This window comes from Hemicordylus capensis, chromosome 3, assembly GCF_027244095.1.
Source record: "Hemicordylus capensis ecotype Gifberg chromosome 3, rHemCap1.1.pri, whole genome shotgun sequence".
Classification (NCBI taxonomy): domain Eukaryota; kingdom Metazoa; phylum Chordata; class Lepidosauria; order Squamata; family Cordylidae; genus Hemicordylus; species Hemicordylus capensis.
In genome coordinates this window covers 273,689,064-273,711,438 of record NC_069659.1, presented here as the reverse complement: position 1 = coordinate 273,711,438, position 22,375 = coordinate 273,689,064, and the positions used below count along the sequence as shown (strand labels likewise).

At 43.5% G+C, this 22,375-nt stretch overlaps 2 long non-coding RNA genes across 2 annotated transcripts; one reads left to right on the top strand and one right to left on the bottom strand.

The window, feature by feature from the left end:
- Nucleotides 1–11,078: 11,078 nt before the first annotated feature.
- Nucleotides 11,079–14,716, bottom strand: LOC128349204 (uncharacterized). The gene is made up of 2 exons (XR_008318615.1): nt 13,888–14,716; nt 11,079–11,355 (listed from the first exon to the last, which is right to left on the bottom strand). It is a non-coding gene; the product is annotated as an uncharacterized LOC128349204 (long non-coding RNA).
- Nucleotides 14,717–15,487: 771 nt separating this feature from the next.
- Nucleotides 15,488–21,174, top strand: LOC128349205 (uncharacterized). Its single transcript, XR_008318616.1, has 3 exons — nt 15,488–15,577; nt 19,453–19,502; nt 20,501–21,174. It is a non-coding gene; the product is annotated as an uncharacterized LOC128349205 (long non-coding RNA).
- The last annotated feature ends 1,201 nt before the right edge of the window (nt 21,175–22,375 follow it).

Sequence of the window (22,375 nt, the reverse complement as noted above, 5' to 3'; positions counted from 1 at the left end):
TAACTCTGCAAAGAGACAGAAAGAAAAAGGGCTAGAGAAAGAAAAGAGCTCGTTGAAATGACGGTGACCCTCAAAGGGAATCTTGACCTTTCATTGAACGCATAATCAATAAGGGTGGTTTCTCCCCCCCTCAGTTAAGAGAACTACTGTCCCCTCAGCTGGCTTTGGCGGTTGAGACTCTTTAGTGGAACGGTAGCCTCTGAGAGCCAAGGGATGGATATTTGCTCTGAGGGCTGAGCAATCTTGTTTTCAACTTCTTCACTGGGAGAGGCCTCTACCTCACAGACATCTCCTTGTCAATAGCGCTGTTTGCTAGCATTACCTCAGCAGGACTCCTTCACTTGGCAGGAACTGTTTCTCAGCTCAAGCCAAGCTCTTTGTTCTTGGGGATTGATTAACTACAGCGCTCTATATAATATAGGCAGATATTTATATGGCTCTCTCTTCTGATCTCTCTTAATTGAATGCCATTTCCCCAGAAGCTCTGATTTAATAACGAATCACTGATTATTAAAGAAACAAAACACCCTAAAACATAGGGTCCAAGATTTTGCCAATCAGAACGGCCAGTTTATCCTTAGTCCCTCCACAGTTCAAATTATCATCTGTAAATTTTCTTGCATCGTGAGCCAGGTCATCCTCAACCTGATTTTCATCTATTTAAATACAACTGACATTGAAATAAAATTACAATATCTGTGCTTGCTATGAGCAGCTGCTTATCAAATCATGGGGATGTTCTGCTACATTCTGGCAAACAGCTGCCAAATTATGTCATAACTACCAAATTCTCCGAAAGCTTTTGTAATTTCAGCTACCACAAGATTCTGATCATTTTGTGGGCTGCTTTACACAGCAGCGGTGAATGACCACTGTAAAGGACTTGTTTCCTATTCCTATGGTGTGTGTGTAAGTGTGTACATCTCTGAGGCGAGTCTCATGATCAGTAAGACTCGCCTTTAGGGGCTTTACAGGAGAGCAGGCTTAGCCCACTCTCCCTGCAGATGATCACCAGTGGAGCCCTGGGCGGCCGAATTGGCCGCCCACATGACTGCCGGCTTCATCACGGAGCCAGTGGGGGCTGCGGGGATCGGGGACCATGCGGCCCCCAGAAGTTCCAGGATGCCCCGTGTGAGCGCAGGGGGCATCCTGGAGAGACCCCTAGGGCCGGGAGGCTGATTTCAGCCTCCAGCTGGGGGTCTCCTCATGTGTTGCTGCGCCGCAGCAATACACGATCAGAAAGAAGAGGTTAACGGAGCACTCACTCCATTAACCTCGGCTAAGGGGAGGGGGAATTAGGTAGGTTAGCTGCCCGGAGCCACGTAGCTCCCGTGGCAGCACACGACCACCAAAAAGCGGGCTAGGCTCCCTTAGCCCACTTTTTGGTGATTGTGAGAATCGCCTCTCTATGTTTAAGGCATTGAGGTGAACAATTATGATGCCGTATGATTGCTCTACAATAAAACTCATTTAGCTTGTCCAATTTAGTGTATCAGTTCAAAGAGTAGTTTAGTGTGGTATTACAGTATATAAATCAGGATTTAGGCCAACTGGAGAGCATTCAGATTGCATCTTCCCAGTGTCCTTCTTAATGCTGGTGGGGGTGGTGTGCAGAGGAGAAACCATAATGGACCTAAAGCACACTGTATTCAGGCAGTCTTGGGAGTACTAAACTGACTTTTGATATTCTTGGAACATACCTGCCACTCCAGTCCAACCTTTCTCTGATTTTCCCAAACCAGCCTTAAAAGGCCCTGTGTTTGACTTGCTTCAGTATGCAAGAAAGTATGTGCTCTTTCTGAGAAGATTTCTTGCTGCTGGTGTGAACTGTCACCTCACTAGATCTGGGAACAGCAACTTACATAATACCAGGCAACTTACTCAATAATCATTTTTAATAGAGAAGAATGCATGACTTGTGTCAAAGATGGCCCAACCATATTTAATTTGCATTGATCTTACCTGCTCTTGCATATTCACTAATTGTATTGGGGTTTCCACCCCTAAAAATAAAAATAAAACATCCTACATGTATCAAGAAGCTTTCCTCTGTGCTGATGGAGCCAAACATTTCATACAGGAAAGCTACAGAGGCCAAGATAACTATATAGAATTGGGACTATTCATGTATTAACAATATAGCAGTGGCAGGCCTTTATTGTCACACACATTGTTAAATCCACAAAGAGCAACTGGTAGGTTAAATCTATTTTAGCACGGAAAGCTTGACAAAAATCCTTGCCACCAAGCATTTGATACTGATCACAGTGCCACATCAGGGAACAAGAGCTCAAAAGAAAAAGTCATTTTTTTATTTCTGAACTTTAGACGCAACGGCTTCTCCTCTGCTCTGGCTCCCCAGGTCCTGGTTCTCTTAGTAGGAGGGTATTTTTTTTTTTTTTTTTGTATGCCACTCAACAAGAGTAAGATTTTTTTTTTCTGAAAAGAAAGCATCACAATACCGCACAGAAGCAATGGAAGTGAGCTCAGAACTCATTCCGTGTTCATACTGTGCTCTCGAGGGAAATCAAATCAAATCCAAACCTGAAGAATTATACCAAAAGGTGTGTTTGGAGGTTTTTGCTCTCCCTGTTGTGTTGACACTTTATGGCACCATTATGAGATGTAACTATAGATTAAAACGAGTGAGATGTACAGGTTCTGCTATTTATAGATTTGTATTTGGGTCTATCTATGTTGTCGCTAGGAGTCGACACTGACTTGACGGAACTTCATCCATCCATCAATCAATCCATCAGCATTTGGGGCAAGGTTTTGGAAGGGAGGTTTCCAACATGCTGAGGCTATACCCACGATCAATGGAAAGCAGGCTAAGGGAGCTTAGCCCACTTTCCTTTGATCGTGAGAACAACCAGGCTCACAGGCGGATCCAATGCTCCCAAGGTGGCTAGCCTGCCTAAAACACCCTTCCCTTAAAATGAGGTGAATGGAGTGAGCACTCCATTAACCTCATTTTGTTGCTTGCAAGCAGCCTCCTGGGCTCAGGGGTCTCTCCAGGATGCCCCACACACCTGCGCAAGGCATCCTGGAACTTCCAGGGGCTGCGTGGCCCCCGATCCCCGCAGTCCCCGCCGGCTCCGTGACAGAGCTGGCAGTCGTGCAGGCAGCTGATCCAACCTGGCCGCCCAGGGCTACGAGCTCGATCGTCTGTGGGGAGAGCAGGCTAAGCCCGCTCTCCCCACAGATCCAACAGATGCTCTTCTCAGCAATCGTGAGAAGTGCTTTGCTGACAAGAATCCTATCCATCCCCTTTGCCCAAGCTGAGTGTGCTGTCTGTCCACACACAGCTTGGGCAAAGGGGATGGATAGGCTTCTTGACCAGGATCACCAGTCTTGCTTACGCCCACCCACCACTATGTTCTTATGCTAGAGCATACAATAGCAATAGCAATAGCACTTACATTTATATACCGCTCTATAGCCGGAGCTCTCTAAGCGGTTTACAATGATTTAGCATATTGCCCCCAACATTCTGGGTACTCATTTTACCGACCTCGGAAGGATGGAAGGCTGAGTCAACCTTGAGCCCCTGGTCAGGATCGAACTTGCAACCTTCTGGTTACAGGGCGGCAGTTTTACCACTGCGCCACCAGGGGCTCTTTTTCTTCTCTTTTTACAAGATGGAAACATGTAGTTGCCCTTTATAAATACAAATGGCAGCTCCCATAGGTGCACCACCATAAATCCTTACATACAACCATTTTATACTTGTGCTTGTACAAAAACATCTAAAATGTTGGGTGGTGCTAACTGTTAAGCAGATGGAATCATAGCACCAGTTAAGGGAGAAAGAAGAGGGGGCAACTGAAAGTAAATGGGAGACCCAGCCTTGAGAACACACCCAAAGATTTGGATAAAAGATCCAAGAAAACATTCACTGACCTAATAAAGACCATTGTTGTTTTACAGGGGAATAGCAGATATATCCGAATGTCATGTTTGGCATGTGCAGGGTGTGATTTTGAGGCTATAGTATTTGCCCATGTTTACAGTGTATATGCAATGATATAATGAAGTGCATGCAAGGTGCACAATCCTCTAAACAGTGGCCTAGATATCACAAATAGCAGATAAGTTTGGAAACTGGTGTCCAAACTATAACTTCAGAATACAAATGGGGGACAAAGGATGCAATGCTCCCCGCTCTGAAAACTTAATTTAAAAGACCCTCAGAAAAATAATATGTCAGAGGAAATGTAAGCTACAACACTTCTCCCTGGCATCTTGTTTTCTATGTTCAGGATTTTTTAAATTTTATTTTTTTGTCTGGAAAAACATTTAGTCATGTGAGTTCCCATCATCATTATGATATGGCACTGTCCTAGGGTTGCCAACTCTGACTAAAGCTGTCTCCAGAGATTTTAGTTTCCCACCCCCACCCCCAATATTTTTCACAAGATCAACTCACAAAAATCTCCTGCTATTCCTTTCAATAGTCTCCTGGAGATTGATGACTCCAGGTTATTCCAGGCCACTCCTGGAGGGTTGGCAACCATAGCCACAGGTTTACCACTTCATGTGCTGTTTGTGAGAACTAGGCCATTTTGACTCTGCAGTCTCTGTTCATTTCAATCAAGTTTCTACAAGAAAGAAGCTGAATAGTTTATAGCCATGATTTGGATGTTCAGTATGGCTATTTTTGCTAATAAAAATACCCCTGCATGGAAGTGATTGTTTATTGAACCATAGCAAAATACATTTTTAAAAAATTAAAGGGGCAAATCACTCACTGAGAGAAGCTTTACAGACCTCACATCTTCTGTGAACAGTATAAAAAACTCACAGATGCCCGCTTTTGCTCTTTTCCTTTGGAAGGGGGCACTTGGAGCTCTGTCTGCATCAATGGCTACCAGGGACAAAAGGTACACTGGCTGGCATCCTAAGGAAGCATACATGTGCTGAGAAAATGCACCTGTGCTGAGGAAAGCTTCCAGATTACCACAATGTGCAGTGCAGCGAGTGGGAGAGGGGTCATTTTCACCTAACTTTGCTTCCTCTGGAAATGCCCAGACTACTAGTCTGGTGGCGGCTATAGTCTACCTCCAGCCTCAGAGGTCCCTGCTGAGGACATCGCTGTGCTGAAAGTGTGGGCGTGCTGCGGAGTCCAGGTAAATCATCACTCGTGCGGGGAAGGCAGATTGTGTCCTTCCTTCCCCCCAGCCCTCCTCAGCTCCAACTGCATTGGTTGTGAGGACAACCTTACAATTTTGGGTGGTGCGGGATATTTCCATAAGAAACATTGTCCGCCACCCTTTGTGCTGCACTGCTAAGAAAGCTCTCCACACCATGGACATGGCACACTGACATGTCCTTAGTTAGGACATCAGTCAGCATACCTAATATATTATATTGTAAAAAAATAATTTGAATTGTAAATTGCTTTGGGAGCCTGTTCTTCTGGTTTAAAACTGGGGTATAAATGAAAGAAAGAAAGGGTGGGTTCACACATAACAGTGGCAAGTAAGTATGGAAGAGCTATCAGTTCTCACCAGATTCACACTCCTGCTCCTGCCGCTGTTTCCATGATAGACATTGTTGTGTGAAAGCAGAAATGTTGGTTGTTGAATGTTGGTAACCAACTTCAGCCTGACATCCTCAACCAACATTTGAAGTTGGCTTGAAATGTTGGGCTGAGGTCAGTTACCAGCATTCTCCACCCAACATTTTCAGGTTTGCATGACACGGAAAGGATGACACAAAAAGGTTTGCATGACTTCTGCAGACAGGAGCAGAAGCACATACCCAGTGGGAACCAATGGCTCTTCTGTATTAACTTGTCACGGTCACATCTAAGCCCACCTATAAGGACAGATTGAAAGAAGAACATAATGCTCCAAGAATGTATCATACAAAGCAGTCAGGTTTCTAGACTTGCCACATCTCTGGGTTTAACCTGAAGTTTCAGTTTTAGAATTTTTCTCAGGGTCTCCAGGGAAGAGCAAAATCTCAGGTTGATGGGCCAGAATCAAGGGTAGGGGGGCAAGATATGTTAAGCTTTCTTGATTACTTTTGCTACCCATTCCACCCTATCGTGTTCATCAGGCTCAGTCTCGGAGGCAGTGGGCACAAAGAGGCAAGAACCTATCTTCTCCCCCACTAAGCTATACTCCACTCTGACAGGCTTTCCCCCCTGATCTATAAGCCCTTAAGTCCCAGGTTCCACCCCAACCCAGGTTCCACTGGCAACCCTAACAGTGACAAACACAAAGTGGTACATGATACTTACTTCAGGTGTTGGAATTGAATAAAATGACAGAAAGGTATTGAACTATAAATTTGAGCTAACTATTGGCTGAGAAGTTAACATATTACACCATCATTAACATCATACTATCAAGGAAGACACTGGGGTCTGAAAAGAAACCTATAGAGAAAATGTGAATACTGCATTATTTTGAATATCGTTGAAAAACATGTTTAAAATTATCAGGGCCAGCTTAAATGGTCGTTTGTTAACTGCATTAACTGAAGAAGAATAAGAAATCTGTGTATGCCTGTGTTTCTAGTGCAGGAAACATCTGGCTACCAGTGAAGCAAATATTTTCACTCAAGTTGTCAAAGGCAGTCAGGGCTCTGGAAATAAGGCTGGTGTGACCACAGCATGTGTTATTGCACACTCCCTGAGATATTCAGCAACTCCTCAAAGGGCTGATTGATCAGCAGACCACCAAACCACTACTGAGAAGCAAGGTGTTTGTCAAAAGAAGCCACATTAAGGGGCTTAACTAATACCATGTTGCTTGCATTAAAAACATTTATTTTGTGTTTATTTTGCAAGCTGTTTGTTATCATTTGAATTTTGTGGTTTGATTCCCTAGAAATAAGACATTTATATGAAAAAAGAACCTCAGCCATGCTTCATTTCAGCTGCCCTCTTAGTTAAAATCTTTTTACAAACAGGCATAGAAACAAACTACACACAATTATATGGAGCACCCAAGAATTTTGGTTGTGGTGGCACAGTTCAATACTGCAAATGCTGGTTATCCATACACATTTTTTTCAATAGGAAAACATATTCTGGGTGAATGTTACTGGAAGAATGATGCTGGGAGATTACTGCTCAACCTCTCGGCAGTTATGCTTTGGGGTTCTGCAGGGTTCCACTCTTTCCCCTGTGATGTTTAACGTCTACATGAAACCGCTGGGAGAGGTAATCCTGAGATTTGGCATGCTGTCATCAGTATGCGCATGACACTCAGTAGTATCTCTCTTTTTCATCAGATGCAGGTGAGGCAGTGACTGTCCTGAATTAGTGCCTGGAAGCGGTAATGGACTGGATAAGGGTGAACAAGTTAAGACTCAATCCAGACAAGACAGAAGTACTGTTGGTCATTGTTCCTCTGCCCAGGTGAATGATGTTCAGCCTGTTCTAGATGGGGTTGCACTCCCCCTGAAGGGCCAGGTTCGCAGACTGGGGTGTTTACTGATCCAGCACTGTCACTAGACTCAAGTAGCCAATGTGGCTCAGAGCGCCTTTTATCAGCTTCAGCTGATACACCAACTGTGACTGGATAGAGATAGCTTGGCCACAGTTACTCATGCTCTGGTAACCTCTCACTTAGATTACTGCAATGTGTTATATGTGGGGCTTTCTTTGAAAACAGCCCAGAAACTGCAGTTGGTACAAAATAGGGCTACAAGAATATTATCTGGGACTGGGTGTTTTGATATCATGCCAGTGCTTCGTCGGCTGCACCGGCTCCCAGTCCATTTCCGGGCACAATTCAAAGTGCTGGTTTTAAAACCCTAAATGGCTTGGGACTGGGTTACTTGAGAGAGTGCCTTGCCCCATATGTCCTGACTCGGACCTGAAGACCTTCTTCATAGGCCCTGCTTTGAGTGCCCCTACCAAACAAGGTGAGGTGGGTGGCTACTAGGGAGAGGAACTTTTTGGTGGTCGCATCCCATTTATGGAAGAGTCTCCCCAGTGAAGTTCACCTGCCACCATCACTATTTATTTTTATTTATTTATTGTTGCATTTAAATACCGCCTTTCATTAAAAACAATCACAAGGCGATTGGAGCACCCAGGAATCATGGTGGTGGTGTTCAATATTGCAAATGCTGATTAACCTTACACATTTTTTCAGTAGGAAAATATTTTCTGGATGAATAGTACTGGAAGAATGGAGTTGTAGACAGGACCATCTTTGATTTTGAATAATGAAGGGGAGGGGGGAATGAATGCCAGCTTTTTTTGAATTGACCATATTCGTTTTGTCATTTTCTGAAGCTGAAAGATGCAGGTGTTTTTGTTGTTTGTTTGTTTGTTTGTTTCATTGGTAGAGCCCAGTATTATGTTTGTTGTTCATTTCTACTCTTAATTACTATTTAGTTTAAATCTTAATGCTTTCAGAGTAGCTCTTCGATTAACTAGAATCATATAGCAAGAAAATTGCTCATGAGAACTATGGAAAAGACCATATCTTAAAAGTACAGAGGCAGAAAACACAGAGTGCATACAGGCATACCAGTAAATATGGTAGTTGATGGACTCTTCTCTGTTTCCATAAAGAACCGCAGATTCCTTCCTTACTCTAAAGTTGGAGGAGTTTGCACAGTAGTGATTGTCACTGATTGGTGACAGTAGGATCTTCTTCCCTTTCTCTCCACAGCAGTTTACAACAGTTTACAAATAGATCTGTTTTTAAAAGGATGGGTGTCAAATGAATGTTCATGTGTTTTCCACCCAATTGGTTGCCTACTTTTTCTTTTAAAACAGCACCATCAGTTTGTAAGGTATTATAAACCAGTCCAGGGAAATGGACTAAAACCGCAAGAAAAGTGGTCAATATGCAAGCCAGCTCTGTAGAAAACCAGCAGCACTGGTTTCCCCCATGCTCAGTCCTGCAGGGGAATAAATATCTTTATTTACACAAAATCAGTGCACTTCTCCATCATGCAGCAGTGTCGGTTTCTTCTGTATGTCAGTGCCTTAAAGCTTTGCAGAACGTCTCTACATTTACAAATCCAGAGACATTACACTACAAATAAGGTGCCTATCTAGAACTGAAACTATCTAAAACTATCTAGAACTGAAACAATTTTAAAATGTTGGCAGACTGTCAGGATCTGAATTAAAATGATTGAAATTTCCAAATTTTGCTTTTGAAAATTCACTTTGAAGGGTACAGTTTTAAATGAAATCTTAATGCATTTTTAGGAAAAAATGTTAAGCCCACTTGGTAAATTCCTTAGCTCACACCTACAGCAACAGAGCAAGGATGGGCTGGTGTCCTCTCAGCTGGAGGCTTCCCCACTGCAGCCATCAGGGACATTATCATCATCATCATCATCATCATTATTATTAATAATAATAATTCAATTTCTATACCACCCTCCCAAAAATGGCTCAGGGCGGTTTACACAGAGAAATAATATATAAATAAGATGAATCCCTGTCCCCAAAGGGCTCACAATCTAAAAAGAAACTTAAGATAGACACCAGCAACAGTTACTGGAAGTACTGAGCTCGGGGTGAATAGGGCCAGTTACTCTCCCCCTACTAAATAAAGAGAATCACCACATTAAAAGGTGCCCCTTTGCCAAATTAGCAGGGGTGGAATGCATTTTGTTGCATCATTTTGGAATGCAAAGGACACGAATAGCCCAAAATCACATCCACTCATATTGTGAGGGCACAGTGGCAGTGAGGAAGCCTCCAGCTAGGAGTTTCCAGCTCGCATTGTGTTCTTGATCTGTTGCTCCGGATGTTAGCCATGGATCTCTATGCAGCTGTATGCAAGTGGAAAATGAGAATTTATTGACCCTAAAAAGTCCAGTCGGGACTAAAGATTTCCAGGGAGGGCCTGGGCTTACTAAGATTTTTAGAGAGATGTTCCTGCAATTATTTTTGTAAATTGTGTGACCTGCTGTAATTGGACTAGATCATTTACAACCTCTGTTTGTTGGGGTTAACTTTTAGTTAAAAACAAAGCATGATGGTGTCAGTGTGGTAACTTGATAACAACTTTGAATTCTGAAGCACTGTTGTTCAGAAAATATTTGTCATTTTTTGTTATTTGGAAGATGTTAGTAAACCATATTCCATATATTGAAATATGAAGCTTTATAGCCATAGTGGGTGGGGTTGGGGAAAATGCATCTAGGCAGGGTCATCATAAGGGCTCTAACAAAAATATGTTAGACTTTTTGATCTGATTCCAGCACCTAGACGCTAAGCATACATAGCTTTGGCCAGAGCTTTAGCAATAGCAACAACAATCAGTCCAGCATTTCTCCATCCAACACACCCCAAACAGATTTTTGGTGAAATCAGTCTTTGATGCCTTGGCTGATGGATTGGGCTTTGTGGTGTCAGGAAATGAACATGGAGGACCCCTTTGTGGATGAGGGCTAAATGAAGCTGCTTGCATAGGAAGCTGCCTTATACCAAGTCAATCCATCTAGCTCAGTACTGTCTACAGTGACTGGCAGCAGCTCTTCAGGGCTTCAGATGTGTATTTCCCAGCCCTACCTGGAGATGCTAGGGAATGAACTTGGGACCTTCTCCATGAGAAAGTGTTCCCTGAATGATCCCAGAGTAACCTAGTAGCTGTATTTTACACTGATGACTACAACTTCAGTCTTCAAAGATAGTCCAACATATAACTCATTACAGCAGTCTAATCTGGAAGTTATCAGAAGGCAGAAAGTAATAATGGCTAAGTTAGCTCTCGCCAGGAGGGGCCAGATGTTTGTTTCAGCTCCAGGATCATATTCGGGAAACCATTCCTTTAAAATGGTGTGATATGATGGCAGGCATATGATTCTGACAGTTAAAGGGAAAGCTCTTTAAGAATTATTTTATTATATCTGATTCTGGGGTTCTCAACCTTGGGTCCCCAGATTTTCTTGGACTACAACTCCCATCATCCCCAGCCATAGAGGCCAAAAACCAGTGGGAGTTGTAGCCTAAGAACATGTGGGGCCCTAAGGTTGGGAACCCCTATAGTAATGTGTTTGTAACACACATATATTTAATACACCTTGAACTAATGTTATTGCCATTGATATTTTGGTCATGCTAAAAAAAGACCAAGAGAAAAAGTGGAAAAATTAGAGAAAAGTTTTTTGTGAGGGGGAGAACAGAATGTAAATATTGCGTTCAAAGACAACCAAAGCATCATGAAAAGCATTACTTATTTTTTAACATAAGATAAAATAAAACTCTGATGCCTCTTTGAAGAAGCAAAATGTGCATGTTCTGCTTCTGTTGTGGAAAAGTCATCCCCATAAGACAGTTCACGCTTTATTTTCATCCTTCATCCTTTTGGCCCTTTGTACTTCTATGACAATTTCTGTGTCTGCAAATCCCCTGGTTGTTGAAATCTATGTCAGACAAAGGAACAGAAATCTTTTAAAAAAAAATCATTTCCTGAACTTCCATTTGAAGGACAAACAGAGGAAGAGAGTGACCAAAAAGAAGCCATTGGCTCCAAAGGAGGAGTTAATGGATTGTTAAAGTGGCCTTAATAGTTTCATGACAGCTACATGAATTCATTTTCTCTAGGGAGTGATTTGGGTGGAGTAGTGGATGATTTATGGAATGCGGATAAGAAGATAAAAGAGTAACAACTGTGTTCTATTGCATCAGTGATTCCCAACCTGTGGTACTCCATATGTTGCTGAACTACAGCTCCCATCATGCCCAGCTACCATTTATTCTGGCCAGGGATGATGGGAGTTGTTCAGCAACATCTGGAGTACCACCGGTTAGAACTCCTGGGTACCACCAGTTGGAACCTATTTACATGGACAAGCATTCCAGTGAGTAGAACTGTGGATTGTTCCACTAGTAGGTGTGCCTATTGCATGAGCTGAAACCAATTCTTACTATATTTGTTTCATGAATTTGAGATGTCTAGCATCTTTCACTTCAATTTTGAAGCTGATGGCTAGCATTAAACTGTGTAAAATGGAAATTAATACATTTTTGGGTATAATAAAAGAGCTGACTTTTGGGCATTTCCAGTAACATGGGTATAATGGGTCAGCACGTCATCTGTAAAGTGTATTATTCTTTGGACTGAATGGATGAATGGCCCTCACTGTGTGTGTGAGGTCCATGCATGTTGCAGGCAGGCCTACAGCCTTCTTCCCTTTACAGTTACTGTGAGATTCAGTGATATTTGGTGAAGCAGGAGAAAACATAATGCAGAACAGGAAAAACCTACATAGATAGTTTAACACATAAAGAATTAAATTAACTAAATAATATTATTTATTAATCAATTAAATTTAGATAACATAATTCAAATAATAAATTTTATCAATATTATTATTATTCTTATTACATTTTATATTCCGCTTTTCCTCCAAGGAGCCCAGAGTGGTATACTGCATACTTAGGTTTCTCCTCACAACAACCCTGTGAAGTAGGTTAGGCTGAGAGAGAAGTGACTGACCCAGAGTCACCCAGCAAGTATCATAGTTGAATGGAGATTTGAAATCGGGTCTCCCCGGTCCTAGTCCAATATTATTTATGAAATAATTTGTAAATTATATAATGCTCTAAATAATGTGTATTCCTAGGGTTGCCAAATATTTGAAAATGGATGTTTACCCCCAATACAGCACAAGATTCACAATTGTATTAATTAATATTTTGTGCCTAGGTTAGACTCGGTTCACTCATTGCTGTTTTCTATGCACAGAGAGGGAGTTGGATATCAAGGCACTGGCTAAGTGATCTAATCTTCCAAATGCTACCCTTAAATTTCCCAAAGAAGTAGTTTTCGGCTTGAAAGTAATTCAGAATTGGCTTTTTGGTTCAGCTTTTGCAATAGCCAGTTAAGATGTTCCTGGTGGGAACCTTTTGAGAGGCCTGTGCTCAGACTAAGCTTGGCCGGAGACCTAACCTCTTAGTAGTGACTGCGGAGTGAGTGCTCAGCCTCTGCTTTGATGTGCAAACATCAGCATCAGAGATTCCTCAAGTGGAACCTGCAGATTGATAGCAACAGTGGTCCATCCTGTACAGTCCCATGCTAACAATATAGACATTGCAGTCTACCATATGCTCTACAAAAGCTCCACTGAAATGAATGGGGGAGCATAGCTGCCATTCCTTGGGAATTGCAGCCTTCTGGATATAGGCCTGATACCCACTTTTCACAAACCAGCTCACTGAAGTCATTTCATTTACTCATAAGGAAGGACTGGGGCCTCCATAATCAATCAATACCTCTCCATATATGCATTTTGCACATCCTACATCAAGACTGTATTACCATAGGCTAGCCATTGTGACTTATAACGAATCTGTCAAATTAATTACATCTCATTTCACCATGTAGTGACAAGTAACAGTATGATGAGTCGCTTGCCCACATGCTTGTAGATAAAAAGAAAATTTAATAGGCATTTTCAGTTTTATCCGCTCAGGAATGATTCATTTTATACATTTTTATCCCTTGCTTTCGAAACACAAGCATAAGAAATAGCTTCACCTCAGGCTACATCTGTTTTAAAAGTGTTTACTAGAGTCCCAACAACACCAGACCCATTTTTATGTATAAATCTACATAAAGGACTAATTTTTGCTGTAGGCTAATTGTGAAATTACATTGGATGGTTGTACAAAAAAAATTATCAACTCCTTAGTGGAAACGAGAGAGAAGGAAAAAAGAGAGAAGAAATGTTTGAGTGAAGGCTGCTCTGTCCTAGATGTGATAATGTGAATGTTACAAAACAAAAAGACAAAGAAGAAAAACCCGAACGCCAACCCCCCTCCTCCGACTACTTGCAAAGAATTAGTTGAGATTTTGCTGAAATATACAGCTAAACTGCATATTATTTTTCCATATTTTCCTGACACCATAGTTCAAGATCCTCCAATCTGAATATATAATTTGTGAGTGACACCTTCAAAACTCTGTCTGTCTCCTCGTTCCATCGGTCTTGACAGCTTTCTGCTTGTTTTGCCACTAGAAAAGGTCGTTCTCACAATTGTAGCTGCGGAGATGGCGAAAAGGCAGGAACTGTCCTCTTGGACTCTACTGTACTGTGCACCCATGCGGTTGGCACGGTGATGGAGTCCTGAGCTGGGATTGCGAGGGGGAAGTCCTTTTGCATCCCAGTGTGTGCCACATGAAAAGTGGAGTAGCTGCTTTCAGCAGAAGAGCCTCTCTGCTCTGCATGGCCTCTCCTCCCCCTCCCCCGCATTTAGGCTTGCTGCCTAAAATGGTGGTGGGCCAGGGGGAAGCTCAGCTACCTAGTGGCAATCTCAGAGGTGGCGGCCAGTCAGTAAGGGCAGGGGGGCCGTGCCCCCCCCTCAAGAAAGGAAAGGAAAGGAAAAGAAAGCACTCTGTGGGTAGTTTACAAAAAACAACAACCATACAGTGTTAAACTACCCAGGAAGTTTTTCACATGGGGCTTTTAAAGCCCTTTAACTTGCATCTCCTCTGGAATGGAGGGTGTACATTCACATGGCCAGATTTACCCCAAAGTTCCTGTGAGTTATCGGAGAGCAGTTCACATACAATTTGGGGTTTTCACTGTGTGTTAGAGTGTAGCGCGAGTTATATCGGGGGTTAACAAAAATCCACTATTTGTGTCAGTTTTGGTGGACAACTTGGAGTTCTCAGCAGGGGCGTAACTATAGTAGGGCAAGGGGAGACAGTTGTCTGGGGGCCCAGTGACTTGGGCCCCCCAGAGGCCAGTCACATGACTGACTCCCCCAGCTGCGCACCTGCCCGGGCTTCCTTCAGTTGTATTCATCCTCCCAAACTGATGTGAGTGTTAAGACCTGGAGCTACCAGAACAGCATGTCTTTCTCTAGTACCATTAAATGACATGCATCGTCCACAATTTACAAAACCTTTAAAAAAATAATTTAGGATGATGTTCTAGTGTGGCAATTTTATCTGTCTATCTATCTATCTATCTATCTATCTAGATGCTTTTTGTTACCACTGTTATATATATTAAAAATATATACAGTATATATGCTTTTTGTTACCACTATTCAGCCTCATTTAAGATTTCTTTACTTCATGAGCTGAGCTTTCTTTACTTCATGAGCTGAACGTCAATGAGGGGAGGCAATTTTAAAATCTTGTCTCTGGGCCCACTCCAACCTTGCTATGCCCCTGGTTCTCAGTAAAGCCTCCCAGTAAACCCACAGTAAAGCCTGCTGTGTGTAAAGGTCCCCGGGGAGAAAAGAGGCAGCTAATCTGCTGGGAGTCAGGGAACCTCCTGCTTCCTCTTCAGGCTGCTGCAGCTTCCTCCTTCGCTCTGCTACTGGAGGGAATAGCCTGCTAATCAACGAGGCTATTCCTTCTCCTTGTTCCTTTGGTTGCCAAAGGTTGTCTGGATTTAACATAAAAGGGCAAAAGAGACACGTGTGCACATCTCTTGCTTCTTTATGTCTAATCTGGGGAGGCGGTGATGCAAGGCACCCAAAGCAATGAGGTAAGGGAATCGCCTTGATTAGCAGGCTATTCTCTCCAGTAGGAGAGTGGGAGGAAGTTGTAGCAGTCAGAGGAGGAAGCAGGAAGTTCCCTGCCTCCCAGCAGACTGGCTACCTTTTTTCTCCCCTGGCTGGCTGGACACTGTAAGTTATCTTTTACCATCCGAGGGCTGTTTTCTTTTCTTTGAGGTGTGTTGGGGAGCTGCCTGCTGCTAGATTTGAGTGCTTCACTGTGAGTAGACCCATTGGACATAATAGATTACTCAAGTGTAACATTCACTATGTGGCTTTTTGCAATTAGCATCCTTGCCTGCCACCCCCCCCCCCCACGCCATTCCAGATGGCAGCCACCACTGGATCACACACACAATCGTCTGCCAATGAATCATTGGTTCATTCTACCTCGGTAAATGGACAGGTAGAGAAGTCAGGCTCCAGAGCAGCTGACAGCGGAGGTCTCCTGGTGCTCCACACCACATAAGCTGTCTGGGGTGACCCAGGTAACTCGTTTCGTGAGCATAGCCTCAAAATTCCCCATTTTGTAATCTACAAACAATTTGAAAGCATCTTCCTAAACCAGGGCTGCACAACTTTGGCCCTCCAGCTGTTTTTGGACCACAACTTCTATCATCCTCAGCCACAGTGGCCAATAAAGGATGAGAGTTGTAGTCCAACATCTGCAGGATGGCTGAAATTGCACAATCCTGGCCTAAACACTTAACAGATGTCTTTACAGGAGACCTGCCACTTCTCTCTCTTTGGAAGGAACATTAACATAGGTCAAACGCACACTAGTTTAGGCATCTTTTTAACCCAGTGCCTGAATTCAAGCAGGCTTAGAGGGAGCCTGCATCCTTTACCTTTAGTTCAGGGCTGCTGAATGCCAGCCCTCCTGCACCTGGTAGATCCCATAGGTCTACAATTCCCATAATCCCTGACTATTGAACACTGTCACTGGGGATTATGGGAGTTGTATTTGAAAAACAGCTGGGTGGGGGCTAAGTTGAGCAGGCCTGCTTTAGTGACATTTCAGCTACTGTTTGGGTTATGACTGGGAGGATTGCATTCCTCCACTGCATCCATCCTCTTGCCCCATCCCCCCATGTCCCTCTGCCCCTCCCACAATAGGGAGGGAAAGAAGAGGATTTAATACTGAGCAAGAGGATGGGTGAGGGCCAGTGGGCAACTTCTCCCACCTTCCATCTCAGGAAGGGCAGCAAGATGCAGAGGTGACCTTATCCACTTTTCCACTTTACCCTCATAGAGTAGGAAGGAAAGCTGCTGCTGCTTGTGCTGTTAAATTTCCCTCTTCTTGCTGGAGGCCATGGTGGGTGGGTGGAAGTTAGTCTCTTGGTAGCAGTGCCTCCTCTTTCTATGCGCTTTAGTTAGGATACCTTGCAGAGTATCCTAAGTTGTCACAGGGGACTCTGGGAGAATGTCCCTTTGCTAAGAGGAGGATGTTAGAAGGCAGTGCTGCTAGGCTCTCAGGTCTCCAACCTGCCTCCCTATACATGAATGGGAACATCATAAATGCTCTCCTAGTATGTTTTCCTAATAAATGTTCTCCTAGCATGCTCCACATGGGCACTTGGGGCCTCAGAGGATCAGCTGCGGGCTCATATTCAGGGCCTAACTTGGCCAGCCACTGATACCAGCGTTGGGCAGGGTTTGTGGATTTCATTAAAAGTTCCCCTACCTTTCCTCCTATAATTCAGTTACTATTTCTCTCTCATGTAAGCCTGTGTTCCCTAAAATAACAACTTTCAACTCAAGTGCTTATCATTAGAGGAAATCAACAAATTAAGCTTTCCCCATTACTACTTTTTCCGGCACAAGGTCTCTTTCCTGCCAAAAGGTAGGTTTCATAAATCCAGAAAGTATTTCACAAAGGATCTTTTTCCTAGGATCAACCATTATTCTAATCACATCTTCAGGCTGCAGCTCTCAAAGATAATGCTGGGTTGTATTGAACCTTGTCTTCTACAAGCGGAAGAACTTTGGATTATACAAGATGGGGTAATTGTCATCAATTTCCTCAGCCCATTGCTCAGCCCAATTCCCTCAGCCCATTGCACCCCTGAAAATGCACTCCTGAGGAATGGAGGAACCCCAAGAACAGGATTGTATGTGGCTCTGGAAAGGAAAGGAAGGATTGTTGGAAATCTTACACACACACACACACACACACACACCGCCACTTAGACAATCAGAAATCAGGTGTTGCAAATATGTGAACCTAATATCAATTTGTTTCACATATTTGGGGTTGCCTTAAAGTTGTGTAAGGACATAAGAACAGCCCTGCTGGATCAGGCCCAAGGCCTAGCTAGTCCAGCAAACTGTTTCCTACAGTGGCCCACCAAATACCACTGTAATGTTGACAGGGTGTGAGAACTAAGATTAATTTTACTTTATCTTCTTCTTTGATCCTTAATTTTAATATATTGAACAGGATATACGCCTGTTCTTTGGACATCTCCTAAATATCAGATTCTCTGGATTCTGTTTGGATGCTAAAAAGATAATCTTGCAATATTTATTGATTTATTTTTACATTTATATCCCACTCTTCCTCCAAAGAGCCCAGAGTGGTGTACATGGTTATGTTTATCCTCACAACAACCCTGTAAGGTAGGTTAGGCTGAGAGATAAGTGACTGGCCCAGAGTCACCCAGTGTGTTTCATGGCTGAATAGGGATTTGAACATGGGTCCTCCCAGTCCTAGTCCAGCACTCTAACCACTACACTACTTAGTGGATATCTTGGTTAGTTAGAGGCTGGGTGTTTGTGCTAAACAAAAACAATCAGTAGGACAGCCCTGACGTGATAACATATATAGCAATTCCTCTATCTTGGTGAGAAGTGGTTCTGTGTGGTGCCTGGTTCCTTTGCTCCTATACTTCCTCTTTTCCTATACCCGACTTTTCTTTTCCTTCTATTTGTTCTTCTATATTCAGTCTTTTATGTTTCTTACATCTCTGGCTTCTTTCAAAAGTAGCTTTTTGATACTGCTTCCCCCCTTCCCTTTTTCCTCTTTTATTCTGTTATGTGAACTAGGCTGGATTGGCTATTGAACCATCTTTATCATTATTTGATTATTTATATTGTTGTTTAAACTAATTTTAAAAAAAACATAGTAAGAAGAAAAACAATTAGATGGCTTTATGCTACAGAGAGTACTTCTAGAATGCACTGTTCTTTTCTCTCTTACTTTCCGACCTAGCACTGAATATCCAGTTCTATGTTGCTTAAAATGTCACTGGTCCACTGAAATCTGGTTAGGTCTTTGCAACATCTATTGTAGCATGCTTCATTATAAGATGTCAGCAGTGTGGATTGGTCCTTGTCAATCTTATGGACTCTCATGGGATCATTGGATCAGAAGCACAGCATGGTGCGTGAAAACCTCTAAAACAGAGGTGTCTGCACCTGTCCCAATGAATCTTCTCCTTTGAAATGTGGGCAGATATGGAGGCAGGATGCTGCAAAAGCAGCCTTGTGCTGGGCAGAAAATAGTACCAAAGGTTATGTTGCATTTACTGAGTCAGCATGCAGAGGCTTGCTCATCCTTGCTGCATTAGACTCCAGTTCAGTCCAATCATAGGCATGCTGAAAAAATGTTTAACATGATCAAACCCCATGGTTTACACTTTGTATTTCAGCTGCTAGTTTTTAAAACCCAGTCTCTATAGCCCAGGATTGCTAATCTGACATTAGGTAAACATATCATTAAACTAGGACCTTTACGAATGTAGACTATTTTACTATCCCAAGTGGATGCAGCAGTTACTCTAGGAACTGTAGAGCTTAGCTTTCTGTGCAAAGTCAAGTAGCTAATAATCCTTGGGGGGTGGGGACAGAATCAAATTGCTGTTCCCCTGTCAGAGGGTTTGAGTAGAGGTACAGACTGTACAAAAGGCTTGCCTCAGACTGTACAAAAGGCTTGCCATCTAGCCTTTCTCCAAAAGGCTCACTTATCTCATCACCTAACACCTTATTTTAATCTCTTCCCACTCTAGGCAATGCCTTTACAGAGAAAGAAAGATTGATTCTCATTGGAAAATGAAAGGTACATCTATGCAGTTTCTTTCCCTTTCTCCTTTCTCCCTCTATGTTTTGTATATACTGATGCCACCTGAGTGTGAAGAAATACTTTGTTGGTTGGTGGGTTTTTAAAATTTAATATTTTTGTCATTTAAAGATCCACAAGCTTCCCACAAAGCCTAATGGCAGTGGGGTAAGGAGAACATGATCAATGGTATTTGGTGGTATGGCTGCATCCCTTAAAAGAATTTCATATCCCACAGAGCTCCACACCACTTGAGGACCCAAAAGAACTTAAAGGGAGAAAGGGGGGATATTTTAAACGTGAAGCCACAGCAAAAGGCAAATAGCAAGGTGGTTGGCTCCAGTGCTCCACAGAAGCAAAGAGGACATCATGCCTGCGATCCCCTGTCCGCCCCCCCCCCCCACACACACACATGGAAGGGGATGAGGAGAGGGCAGGAGACAGCCAGGGAAGGATGGGGGGATCCAACAAAATGTTGGAGAAATGTCAGTGTTCTGATCCAACTTGACAGAGGCCATGTGAACCCCCCTGACAGTTTCCCAGTCGGGTTGGGGTGGGTTGGGTTAGGTCAGGTTTGATCCAATATTTTTCAGGGTGTGCAGGCTTAATTAGTGGCCTATGTGATGCACAAGACAATGCTTGTGTTATCATTCAGTTGGTGCTGCTACATACATAAAAGCAAGCCCCCGATGGCACTGCAGCAGAGTGCAGTTGCACAATTACTTAAAATAGTCTGTGCACTTGCACAACAGAACTCACATGGTTTCCATGGTAAGTTTTGTTGTTCACAAGTGTGCATGTTGTTTTAAGTAGTTGTGCAACTGCACTCTTGTACAACTCTGGATCTTGCTTTTATGTGCACAGCAGCAACCAGTAATGCCAGGATTGCCTTGCACATCATAGGCCAGTGACTCATTTCTGTTCCTTGGGAATTCTCAGTTAAGGTGTATAACCTTAAGTAGTTAATATAATGCATCATATGGTTATGAACTTCTCAGATTACTCTTGATGGCACTGAAAGCAGCCGTTGGCTCTAGATGATGATGGAATGAAAAGCAGGAAAGAAACGGCAGTATTGCACGAACAGGTGGTTTGGCACAGGGAAGCAAGAGATGGCTGCTGCTCACTTTGTGTGACTTGGAAAGGCTGTGAATCGATCTAGTCAGCTGGCAGCAGAAAAAGGAATTTTGGGGGAACAAAGACAGATGGCTTGCCTGCAGTGCCCTCTCCTGACCATAGCCAAAGGGCAAGCAGAGCAAAGGACTAGTGAAGGAGCAACACCACATCATCCCACAGTATGATTCAAGGGAAGAGGCTGATGGACCCACAAACCTTGCAAATTACTCTACTGATTCCAAGCACAACATAGGGACATAGTCTCCTATATTGTATTGACTGGGAAGGAATGGTTGGGCACTGTTTTGTTTTTTGTCCATGGAGATGAGTTCCTTACCATGTCACTTTTGTTTGACTGTGCCCACATGTGTGAGAGGAGATGCACTGTAAACTAGAGTTTCTTCTTGTGCTAATTCCCAGCCCTCACCAAATGAGAAGAGGATGCTTCCTCATTTTCTCTAAAACTGATATTATTTGTTAGTGATAACAAAGAATCCAAATGGTGTAAGCGACAAACCAGTGATTCTCAAACTTGGGTCCTCAGATGTTACTGGACTTCAACTCCCATAATCCCCAACCAAAGGCCACTGAGGCTGGGGATTATGGGAGTTGAAGTCCAATAACACCTGAGGACCCAAGTTTGAGAATCCCTGCGACAAACCATTGCATTCCAGTGGTTTCCCAGTTATCCTTCCAACTCTTTTAAAACCTGGTTTGTGCCAACCTGTCTAACTTTCAACTTTCTGCATGTGGACTGATGGGGGCAGACATCATGATGGCAAGTAAATAGAAGAAAATTACTATTTACTCCTATTACTAATACCACTTCCATGAAGTCTGAACCCACCAATGTTCGGTGGAGAATATTGTAACCCATACCTCAGCCTGACTTCAAGCATCTGGTTCTAAATGTCAGGCTGAGGTGAGTTAGCAACATTCTCCACCCAACTTTGGTGGGTTCAGACATCGCAGAAGTGGCAGTAGTAGCACTGCACTCAGTGGGAATCCTACTTACTTGCTGTTGTGATGTTGGAACCTACCCAGAATCTAACTGATGCACCTGGGAAAGAACTGGACCAGGAGGTAATTGATGGTGTGAACGGTGAAGTTCTTGCTTGCTTGCCTTGCATTTCCTAGTTGCACTACCCCACTATCTGGCTTGAACCCATGGAGCTCTTTCAAAAGGGTTAAAAATCTGCAGATTAGCCATTTCAAAAGAGAGAGAGAGAGAGGCTATTCTTATTATCAGCAAAAATTGGGCTAGGAGACCCTAGCCCCATTTTTGCTGGTTGTGTAAACCACCAGGCTTACAGGTGAGCCTGGTGGTTTACAAGCGGGTAACCCGCTTACAGAGCCCTCCCCCTAGCCCAGGTTAGTAGAGCGAGCGCTCCGCTAACCCGGGCTTTCAGATTGTGTGTTACTGTGGCATGGCTCCGTGCCATGGCAGCTCACGAGGGGACCCCCGACTGGGAAGCTAAAAAGCAGCCTCCCTGATTGGGGGTCTCTCCAGCATGCTTTGAGCACTTGCGCAGAGCATGCTGGAACTTCCGGGGGCCATGCAGCCGCCGATCCCCGCAGCCCCCTCCTGCTCCGTGACGGAGCCGACGATCCGGCCACCAGGGCTGTAGCAGGGATCGTCTGCGGGGAGAGCGGGCTAAGACCGCTCTCCCCGCAAACCCTGTTATGGCGGGTCTCACCAATCGTGAGACCTGTCTTAGAGATTAATTTCCCCCCTTTGCTTTCCTTACAAGCTGACT